We start from the raw sequence: 12,153 nt of genomic DNA on the forward strand, positions 1-12,153 counted from the left end.
AGTGTCAATGACGACTTCACCCTCTTGATGAACAGTGTATGATCTGACTGGGCCTGTACATAACCGAACTTCCCAAGGGCTAGTCTGAATCTGTCGAACCAAGCTCTAGGTGACTGCTTCAAACCATACAATGCCTTATTGAGCCGACAAACCTTCTTACCTGCCTCTGTATCATAGAATCCAGGAGGCAACTGCATGTAAACCTCTTCCTGCAAGTCCCCATTCAGGAAAGCATTCTTAACATCCATTTGGTACAAAGGCCAAGTGTAGCTTGCTGCAAGAGATAATAGAACCCGAATGGTGGTCATCTTGGCTACCGGGGCAAATGTCTCCAAGTAATCTATACCATAAGTCTGAGTGAACCCTTTTGCAACTAGCCGAGCTTTGTACCTCTCAATGGAACCATCCGCATTGTGCTTCACAGTAAATACCCACCTGCATCCAACTGGTTTCTTTCCTTTGGGCAAGTCAACTAGCTCCCAGGTATTATTTTTCAATAGGGCATCCATTTCAACTTGCATTGCACCTCCACTCCGGGACTGATAGGGCTTCTTGCACTGTTCTCGGAATAGGGACATCAGCAACGGAGGTGAGATAGGACCTGTAGGAGGGAGATAGGTGATCATAGGACAAAAACTGGGAGATGCAGTGGGCTGTAGATGTGGTGCAATGCCGTTTTCCTTTACGGAGGGCAATGGGAAGGTCAAGGTCATCTGCAGAGGGTGAGGTAGCAACAATGGAAGGAGTCTCTGTGGGCCCTGGGACTGTAATATCTGGACTTGGAGCCGCAGAAGAGATTGTAACTGGCTGGGACTGTTGATGACCGGGATCAACCTGCCTGCATCGCCTATGATAGACTCTCAACTCCCGATTCCTTTGACCACCCTCGCTACTACAGCCCTCATCACCAACTGGAATAGGTAAGGGAACAGCCCCAAAGGTATTAACCCTGTCCTCACTGCACTCCCCCTGAAGAAAAGGACCCAAATCTCCACGCTCACTACTCTCCCCCTGAGGAGAGACCCAAGAATAGTAGGGTGTCTCCTCAAAGAAAGTGACATCCATGGATACAAACTTCTTCCCTGAGACAGGATCATAACAACAATAACCCTTTTGAGTTTGTACATAACCAAGAAAAATGCATTTGGAAGCCTTGGGTTGAAACTTGGAGTGATGGGGACCAAGAAGCTGAACAAAACAAGTACAACCAAATGTCTTGAGGGGAATAGTGAACAACTCCTCATTGGAGTATAGAAGGGAAAAAGGAGGTTTCATATCAAGAACCCGAGAAGGAATCCGATTAATAAGATATACCACCGTAAGGATAGCATCACCCCAGAAGCGAATAGGGACATTGGAGGTAAAGATAATACTTCTAGCCACCTCCAAGATGTGCCTATTCTTCCTCTCTGCAACCCCATTCTGCTGAGGTGTATGAGGGCATGTGCTCTGGTGGATAACCCCATGATTAAGGAGGCACGATGCCAATGGCTTAGCAAAGTATTCCTTTGCATTATCAGATCTAAGCATTTTTATCCTGGCATCAAACTGTGTTAGGATCATTTGGTGGAAATTTTGGGTCAGGAAAGGCACCTCATCTCGTGATTGCATAAGATAAACCCACGAAAACCGGGTGTGGTCATCAACAAATAGCAAAAAATACCTGTACCCCCCCATAGAAGGAATGTGATATGGCCCCCAAACATCAGTATGCACAATATCAAAAGAACTATTACTCCTTTTATTACTCAATGAATAAGAATTTCTACAATGTTTAGCAAACTCACAACTTTCACACTTCAACTGAGATGACTCAACAGACTCAAACAAAGTAGGAAACAGACTCTTCAAGGACCGAAAAGATAAATGACCCAATCGGTTATGCCACAGCATAACCAGACTCACAACTTAAGAAACAAGTAACTTCTTATCCACTGACTCTTCCCGACGAGAACTCTCCCCGAGCAGATAGATCCCATTCGTCTCACAGCAAGTCCCAATCACCTTCTTCGTCTCCATGTCCTGAAAAACACATCGGTCAGGAAAGAAAGTTACTGAGCAGTTCAAATGTTTGGTAATACTACTAACGGAAAGGAGGTTAGTATCCAGTTTAGGAACATGCAAGACAGAGGACAAGGATATAGTATCTGACAGTTTGATGTCACCCTTGCCAGAAATAGGGACAAGAGAGCCATCAGCTATAGATACTTTATCCCTACTAGAAGATAAGTGATAAGTAGTAAACAAAGAGGGCAAACTAGTCATATGGTCGGATGCACCTGAATCTATTACCCAACACGGTTCAGTAGTACCTGAAGCGGAGGCATGGTAGGCTGAGGCTCGAGTACCTGAGTGTGCAAAGGCCGATGTAGCCGGAGCTGATGATGACTGCAGTAACTGAGCTGAACTGCCAATTTCCTTCTCCAATTGTATTAGAGCAGCCCAAACTGCAACTAAGGTCTCTAATGGTGTGCCTCTCGTGCCAGATGAGGATGCTGAATCAGTAGTCGTAGCCACATGAGCATTACCCCTTTTATTTCTCAACTTTGCCGGGACCAAATGTGGATGCAGCTTCCAACATGTTTCTTTTGTGTGTTTAGGTTTCTTGCAATGCTCACACACCACATCCCTTTTATCTTCCTTCTTTCTGTCCCTCTCTGAATCACCCTCTGTTTTGGGTTTGACAGCTACCAAGGCAGGTGTAAGCGGCTGAGGTTGCATCATGACTTTCCTCTTGGTCTCTTCACTGTGTACTAAGGAGTATGCCTGAGAGAGGGTCACACTATCTCTGGTCAAAATCTGTTGTCTCACAATATCATATTCTGAATTCAGTCCTGCCAGGAACTCAAACACTCTGTTTGTCTTGATGTGCTTTCTATGTATCTGAGCATCTTTGGGACTCTCCCACTCAAGAGTCTCTAAGTGATCAATCTCATGCCACAGGGACTTTAAGGTAGAGAAATAGACCGACACCGGTTTCTCTCCTTGTTTAAGGGCATTCACCTCACATTTCAACTCATATGCTCTGGCAACATTAAGGGGTTGGGAGTAAGTCTCTTTCATCATATTCCATATCTCCTTGGTTGTCTTTGCCCATAAGTAATTTCGGCTAATATGGGGCTGCATAGAATTACAAAGCCATGTCATAACCAAGTAGTTTTCTTGGACCCACTTGGTATACATAGGGTCTCCCTTGGAAGGTTCTGCCACATCTCCCAAGAGATACCCTACTTTGCCCCTTCCCCCAATAGCCATCATGGCTGATTGGGCCCATTCCAAATAGTTTGATCCATCAAACTTTACGGTTGTAATCTGAAAACCTGTCTCAGAACTACCACCATAACTGTTGTTCCCAAAACTGCCTTCTGCCTGATTCTTAAACTCCATTTCGGTCAAGAACCAGAAGTATCAAAAATTATGGTTACTACAGTCAAAACCAGCACTAGGCCTCCCAACAACAGTCACAAAATCAGTATAGAACCAATCTGTACTCACGATAGATGTGCATGAAATATGTATAAGACTGATCTGAAATCAATAACCACACACAACAGCAACAGTCCGAACTGTTTTCACCCCTTCAAAAGTGTTCAAAACCCCAAAAGAAAACTGAAAAAACAGTTTGAAGAGCAATCTGATATGCTGAAGCCAATTTGAGGTTTTAATCAGTCCTAAGAGCCGTACACTCTAGACAATACCGTACAGATAAGGTTTGTATTAGGGTTAATATGAAACCCTAAAACTGATCAATGTTGAGGAGAACTATTAGGGTTTGCCGCAGGGATAAGATCACAAGGTTCGGCCTAATACTAGGGTTTGCTGCAGGGATAAGACAAAACCCTAGAGAAACCCTGGAGAATAGAGAGATAAAACCCTAGAGTAGTTCGGCCACCCTTGCTAGATAGGTCCAACCTATCTTTTCTGATGTTACTTCTCTCAGAAAATAAAAGACTTACAGTAGAATGCAGTTCGCTGCCTACCAAGGTTACCCGAACCCTAGCCTTCTCTGATTCTTCCTAATCACCAACTTGCTACAACTGTGACACTTCTTCAAACAGCTGCTAATCCTCTGGAGATCTCCAAGAACCAGTCGATGAACTCTGCTTTCTCAGCTTCCAACCTTAGATGATTCTCATGTGGCCGGCTGGACTAGACTCACATGAGAGAACCTTGCTCTGATACCAAGTAGAAGTTCAGGATTGTTATCAGTCTTGAACCCTAATGGGATCTCAGGATCGAAGATAAGAAGAAAAGAAAGAAGAGAGAAGAGGAAGAGGGAGGAGAAGCAGTAGAACACAAGGGTTGAAAGGAGGAGCAGAAGCTTAATGTTCTGCCGCCGCCACTTTAATTAATATTTATAGGTTATGCTCATTACATGGAAAGGACAGATCTGCCCTTAGTCTTTACATAACAAATAGAGCAAAACAAAGATTGAAATAAATAACAACTGAAACAACTAAATGACCAATAGCTAACCCTAGGCAAACTAGAACATCTTCTACCCTACGAACACAGTGGGACCGTAGCTGTGGGGCCCACATCAGTGTTCTTTACAAAAACAATCTCCCAGAGTTTGGTTCAGTAAGTTTCACATGGCAGTTCAGCAGATGGGCTTCAAACAATGTTAGTCTGATCATACACTCTTTGTGAAGAGATGTCAGGAACAGGTTGCTGTATTGATAGTGTATGTGGATGATATCATCATTATAGGAAATTGGAGTTCAGAAATACAAAAATTGAAACAATTCCTTGCCTCTAAATTTGAAGTGAAAGATCTAGGTCCCCTGAAGTATTTCCTTGGAATTGAAGTCACCCACTCAGAAAAGGGTATCTTTATCTCTCAAAGGAAATACACCATTGATCTATTACAGGACCCAAGCAAATTAGGTGCAAGGCCAGCAGATCTCCCATGGATGTTGACCACAAGTTGGGTGATTGTGATGGTGAACCTCTGAAAGATGTGAAACAGTTCCAAAGGTTGGTAGGAAAGCTGATTTATTTGTCTATGACCCGTCCAGACATTGCCTATTCAGTTGGGGTTTTAAGCCAATTCATGCACTCTCCTAAGAAACCACACATGGAGGCAGCAGAGAGAGTTCTTAGATACTTAAAACAATATCTTGGAGCAGGTCTACTATTCAGTAAACATAATCACCTAAAGATGGAAGTCTTTACAGATGCTGATTGGGCAGGTGTTGTGGATGACAGAAAGTCCACGAGTGGGTATTGCACATTTGTGGGAGGAAACCTAGTGACCTGGAAAAGCAAGAAACAAAGTGTGGTAGCAAGGTCAAGTGTTGAAGCTAAATATAGAGCTATGACACATGGGGTGGCTAAAGTCCTTTGGCTAAAGAATCTTCTAGGGGAGCTTGGAGTTGTTGTTCATAATCCTATGTCTCTTTACTGTGACAACAAGGCAGCCATAAACATTGCCAGCAACCCTGTCCTACATGAGAGGACCAAGCACATTGAGGTGGACAAACACCTCATATGGGAAAAATTGGAAAAAAGAGAAATTTGCATCCCTTATGTCAACTCCAAGGAACAACTCGCTGATGTCCTCACAAAAGAGCTTCCATACTCGCGGCACAATGAGTTATGTGACAAGCTGGGCATGATAGACATATTCAGCCCAACTTGAGGGGGAGTGTTGTAAGGCCTATTTAATTGTTACTTTATAGTTGCTGTTAGTAGGTTGTCCTCTTAAGATACTGTCAGTTAGTTAATTTTCCTTCTTTTTTATTAGTTTGTCTCTAGGGTGTGCCGCTAAGGGCATACTTGTAATTTCAGTTATTTTTATTAAATTAATATAAATAGTGAACTGGCGGCCACCAGAGATGTCAGTTCTTTTCTCTCAATCGTATCTTCCTCTCTCTCTCTCTCTCTCTCTCTCTCTCTCCATGAATGATTACATACCACATTTTATATTTTAAAGGCATAGATCTAGGCTTATATTTCAGGCATGGGGTCTAGTTTGGGCCAGGCCCAGGCTATAGTCCTTAATATGGGTGCTAAGCCCATCCCATGATCACCCCTACTACAGAATCTATTGAACCAGCATAGAACATCATGTCAATCATCAAAGGAAGGGCATAGGATCTTAAATACAATTATTTGGAGAAATAATGGAGTTCATTCTACAAATATTAAGTTTCCTAAATGCATAATAAAAACCCTTGTTTCCAGTCTAAAAGAATTAGATGCTTAATTGGAACTATACTTGTATGGTCGAGGTAAGGCTGTATACCTTTTTTTTTTCAAAGCCAAGGCTGTTTAATATTAAGAGAGAGAACATCACAACAATCACCAAAGAGCATAGGATCATAAATACAATTATTTGGAGAAATAATGGAGTTCATTCTTCAAATATCAAGTTTACCAAAAATGCATTATGAAAACCCTTGATTCCACTCTAAGAGAATTAGAGAATTAGATACTTAATTGGAACTATACTAGTATGATTGAGGCAAGGCTGTATACTTTGTTTGAAAACCAAGGCTGTTTAATATTAAGAAAGTTTTGATTCATTAATTTATTTTGGTAACCATCTACGGATAGTCAGAACCTTATATGTAGGTTTCACCATTCCATCATCACATCATCATTTGCTTATTTTTCCAGGTCAAGAGTGAATATAGGTTTAATAATAATGCAGATGATTAAGGGAATCATCTCATTAGTTTCCAGGCCAAAAGTTAATATAGGTTTACTTCAAGACATTGTCCTAACCCCTTTGGGTGTTGATGAGAGGGTTTGGATTCCATCTGTTAAATGCAGTTTCCCTAGTTCTTCCTTTTTTAGGGTCCTTGTTAACGAAGGCAAAAACCTGTCTATCCCTGCTAAAGAAATGTGGTCCAGCACATTTCCCCCTGCTAAGAAAATCTTGAACGCCTGTGATAGACTCCAAAGGAAGTGTAAAAACTAGAAGAATGGGAGAAGTGTCGACAGCACCCTCTGATGTGGTGGACCTTTTTAAACCACATATAATGAGATGCTCTACTCGAAGGAAGAATTTTATGGCAGTGTGTAAGAGGGGCCATGTTGTGGGGTTTGTGGTGTGAAAGGAATGACAAAATTTTTAAAGAAAAACACAAAGAAGTGAAGTTGATTAAACTTACAACTGTAAGGGTCGCACATTGGGCTCAGATCAGCAAAGAATTCAATGGGGTAAAGTTTGAACGACCAGCTAAGAGGTTGGAGCATTGTTGCAGGTTTTAATAACAGGGTACAACAAAGAGTAGTGGAATGGAGTCCACCTGGAGAAAGAAGCTACAAACTAAACTTTGGTGAGTGCAGTCTTGGAAATCCTGTGAGTTCTGGAGTGGGAGGAGTGGTTAGGGACTCTGGTGGCAATGTAATTCTCAGTTACTCAGGACTAGCTGGTTTCGGAGTCTCCCTAAGGGAATAATTGGTAGCTTTAATTCAAGGCCTTAAACTGGTTGTTCAGCAGGGGTTAACAAATATAGTTGTTGAGGGGACTGCCAAAACTGTCATTCTATGGATAAATTCTCAAGAACAAAATTGGCATTCCTTGGGTGCCAGTTTGAACATCTCATTCACTTGGGTACCTAGGAGTGCAAATATGCTAGCTGATTCTTTTGGCAAGGTTGGGGTAAGAAATGACTTTTTGGATTTTAGTTGCCCAGGTCTGGATATAAGCTTGGGAGTAGAAAAGGATTTTCTATTTTTCTGCTCCTCTCTTTGGGTTCTTGTTGTACTCTTTTTTTGGCCTGTGTAGAGGATCTGTTGTAGTTTGTCCACCTGCTATGGTATGAGCAGGGTGGCTTTTTCTCCTTGTAATGAAATTTATTCCTCATGCTCATCAAAATAATGCAGATGATTCAGTGTGCAACACATTTAAGTCCTACACAAGTACAACATATGCGGAATGAAAAACATTAAAGTCAGTTATTTCTCTAATTGCATCTTAATCATAATCATCATCCAAGCCTTATCCCAACTACATGGGGTCAGCTACATGAATCCTTTTTCACCATTCTGTTCTGTTTAAAGCCACCCAGTTGCATCTTAATATATTAAAATAACTAATGTTTCAATATCAGAAGAAAGAAGATGGCAAGGTGTGGCATGCTCAGAAAGGAGAGTTCTTTCATGTTTGGACCTGATAAGCTTATTCCAGAGTTTCTCTGTCAACCAGAAAGTTATTCCAACAGTGCAAAGGGCTATACTGAAAAAAAAATCTTTGAAGTGATATAATCAAAGAGATGATGTAGGATGTATCCTATTTGCATGAAAACACATATGGAGGAATTATCAATTCAATGTAACATGGAGCTCTTGAGTTCAATATAAACCTGATTTTCCGCATTTAACTTGATTCTATTTAGAGTATCATGGTTTGGTTGTTAGCCATAAGCTCAAGACATGGGAGATTACTTATCCATCGATCCCATATATAGGTAACACCATATACATCAGAGGCAAGCAACCTATATAAAAGATAGTGAACAATAAGCCAGTTAGCACAATCAACTAATATGGAAAGCACAAAATCAACATTCCAGGGAAAAGAAACAAACAAATGGCCAAAGAAAATGCAGTCAGCATTTCGACAAATTACACCAGTATAACTTTTGGAAGGTGGGCCTTAGCACAATGGTTGGGTTGCTCCATTGCAATCTAGGTAACCAGGGTTCAAATCTTGGAAAAAGCCTCTCTGTGTATATGCAGGGGTAAGGCTGCATACATCTTTCCCTCCCCAGATCCTGCATTGGTGGGAGCCTCATGCATTGGGCTGCCCTTTTTACACAAGTATAACTTTTGACAGTGAAAGCAATCAGCATTAGCACAATTAGCAACATGATATTGACTTCTTATCTTCAGAGATTTCCTTGTGAATAGACCTGTTCATGGGCCAAGCTTTGGGCTTGATTTTACACTGTGTTGGGCTCGGGCTTCGGGCCAGGCCCATTAGAATTTTGTTAAAAGCCAAGCCCGAGCCCGGCCCATGAACAGGTCTACTTGTGACTACTCTGAACATTGCTAGCTATTTTATGGAATTCCATTAAATACCCTGGTAAAATTAACCGTTCTCCATGCTAGGGCATTGCCTTGCCAAGAAAAAAATGAATTTGAAAAAAAAGTCAGGAAAATATGATGATCATGCCATCACATAAGGCTCCATTTGGTTGGAGTACGAATACAAATTTGTAGAGTGCAAAACAAAAATGTTTGGTTCTTGTGAGTGCAAAGTGGTTCAAGATTTACACACCCACTTTGCACTCAGCTCATTTGTTTTGAAAGACGCAAATAAGAATACAATTTTTGTGGATGTTTGGCATTTCCACAATGCAAATACAACTGTTTCTTGCTACCAAATGGTGTTCCAGATACTCCCACCATTAAACAAATATAAAAATAACAAGCTGCCCGGGCATCTTGGTAAAAAATAATAACATAAAAACAACCAGCTACTCCCACCATCAATGCAAATACAATGGTCTCTTCTACCTTGTAAGCCAGTTTCTCTCTCCTCTTCATGCCAACGACGACTATTCTTTTTGAATAGGAACTATGGAGCTTCCAAACAACATAGAGTTAGCAGCCCAGGCATCCTGTCACAAATGTATCAGCTTGTGCCTATGCATGGTTGCAGTAATAAATTCAATATAATCGATTGTTCCATTTCCATCCACATCAGCCTGAAAAAGAAAGAAATGATCAACCCATGAATTTCAGACATGTAAAATAAAAGATTGAAATTCCATAATGGTGACCAGTTTCCAGTCTGAACAGCTCAACTGCCTGGGGTCAATGATGTTTTGAAACCTTAGAAGGAATTACAAGGGAAAAGACATTTCCAGGTGCTAAGAGAAATGACTTGAACCACCAAATTTAGAGGGAGGGGGAAAGGAGGAGAGAAAAGGAGGGATACAAATATCTGAAATTTGAACTGGCTGAATGGATAGAAATTGACAAGGCAACTGGACAGCCATAAACATCTACATCTACTAATAAAATTTGAGATCCAGGAGTGGACTACAAAGCATTCTAGATATAAGTATAAAAAGAAACATGATAATTTATTTTCAAAACCAGTGTGTGTAAGAAACCTCTAAATTCTTAATTTATTCATTATGATTATTTAATGGAAGAAGCAATTATAATCCCGGGTACATAAACAAGGTAGATACCTGAGTCTGAGCATCATCTCCTGTGACAATGTTTCCATCTGTTCGAAGAGCAGGTATGAGAACTGTAGGTGACGGATGACTGGTATAAAAATTAAATAAAAAAACTTATTCAGTAATAGTAATTTAAGTTCTTCAGGAATATAAACATAACATAAATAACTGAAGTAAAACCAGCTCTTTGGAGTGGGGTACAAAAATTATCATGCAAGAAGCTAAAACAGTTCTGAAGTATGAACTACATATTTAAAAATACGTAAATAGAATCTTACAAGAGATTCTATTTATGAATGTATATTAACACCTTGGCTATTAATTCCCTATTGAAATATAGAAACCAGATTAGGAAAGAAAGAGACCTGGCCCACAACTTGGCTGCCTTATTTAAATTGGGTCGGGAAATTAGCCCAACACAATTACAGACTCTTGCAAGAGGGATATTTACCAGGTTGAGCTGTATGCAGGGCCTGCTCTAGAAGAGTATGAAAAGGATGTTGTAGGGAAAGGGAGGGGGCATATGGATCAAATTGTATTACTTTTAGGTGTAATCATCAGGTAAAGGTGTGCAGATTCATATAGGTACACTATTCCATTGTATTTCTGCTCTACTATTCTGATTATTAGAACTTCTCTGGATCTGTTAATGATCAAAAGATATTTGCAAACTCTCATTTTATCTCATTATAATGGCAATTTCACAATTTTCTGGTTTATATGTTTTTTGATCAATTCTTGCTGTTTCAGGAGTTATTTTCCAATTTCTAACAGCTTTGAGAGAAGATATATTTAAACTTTGAGAGTTTAATTATTACCTTGGAGCTCAAGTTGTTTTAGGTGGGTCTAATTGTTGTTTGTGCCTGAATTTAATGGGGCTGGCCAACTAGAGAAAGTAGATGGTGGAAGGCATGGATGTTGATGATTTTTTGAACAGGTAAAGTAAAGATGTGTATTACTATTAAAAAAGATCACAGTCTTGATTATAATACACATTGACGCACCAATATTGTATAAAAAAAGTATCTACAATATTTTGAAAAAATCACAGAAATCCTGAAAATATTAAACCAAATCCCCCTCCCTCCCTTCCTCCCTCTCTCATGTAAAATGAACTGCTATATGATTGGAGCTAACAATGGACAACTAACAAACTTGAGACTCAATTGTGCAATAGAGTCAAGTGGCAGGCAAAATTCACAGGAATCCTGAAAATATTAAACTACATCCCCTCCCTCCCTCTCATGTAAAATGAACTGCTAAATGATGGGAGCTAACAATGGTCAACTAACAAACTTGAGACTCAATCCCATGCAAATTGTACAGATCAAGTTGCGCAATAGGGTTGAGTGGCAGAATAAACAAAATGGCAGAAGAAAATCCATTCATTTCAGTAATCTACATTTCTTGCAAAAGACAAATAATTTCAGGAGGGGGGACAAACGAGAAGAAACCAAGAAGAAACAAAACAGACTGAGAAGACAGAATGCCTGAATCTTGGAGAATGTGTCAATTTCTACTAAAAATTCTTTAAACTCCATTACATGAACAGATTCAAAGCAAAGAGGCTTTGGCTTCAGGTTTTTTTTTTTTCCTTTTTTCAAAGGAGAAGAAAATTTTCATTAATAAAGAAAATATGAGCAAGGGAGAGGTTCCCTTCTACAAAGACTCCAAATGCCACAACCAGAAACTAAAACAGCAAAACAATGACAAACGAGAAGAAACCAAGAAGAAACAAAACAGACTGAGAAGACAGAATGCCTGAATCTTGGAGAATGTGTCAATTTCTACTAAAAATTCTTTAAACTCCATTACATGAACAGATTCAAAGCAAAGAGGCTTTGGCTTCAGGTTTTTTTTTTTTTCCTTTTTTCAAAGGAGAAGAAAATTTTCATTAATAAAGAAAATATGAGCAAGGGAGAGGTTCCCTTCTACAAAGACTCCAAATGCCACAACCAGAAACTAAAACAGCAAAACAATGACAAACGAGAAGAAACCAAGAAGAAAC

At 40.0% G+C, this 12,153-nt stretch overlaps 1 long non-coding RNA gene across 3 annotated transcripts in view; it reads right to left on the reverse strand.

The window, feature by feature from the left end:
- Positions 1-12,153, reverse strand: part of LOC148846005 (uncharacterized) — a 45,073-nt gene that overhangs the window by 16,940 nt on the left and 15,980 nt on the right. For 2 of the 3 annotated variants that reach the window (XR_016101905.1, XR_016101904.1), the window contains 3 exons: positions 10,155-10,192; positions 9,472-9,662; positions 8,316-8,450 (listed from right to left, as the gene is read on the reverse strand). This is a non-coding gene — a long non-coding RNA (uncharacterized LOC148846005). Of the gene's footprint in view, positions 1-8,315; positions 8,451-9,471; positions 9,663-10,154; positions 10,234-12,153 lie in introns of all 3 variants that reach the window. The other variant, XR_016101906.1, reaches the window with a different exon arrangement.

This window comes from Nelumbo lutea, chromosome 7 (assembly GCF_056320005.1).
Source record: "Nelumbo lutea isolate HS-2025 chromosome 7, American lotus-T2T, whole genome shotgun sequence".
Classification (NCBI taxonomy): domain Eukaryota; kingdom Viridiplantae; phylum Streptophyta; class Magnoliopsida; order Proteales; family Nelumbonaceae; genus Nelumbo; species Nelumbo lutea.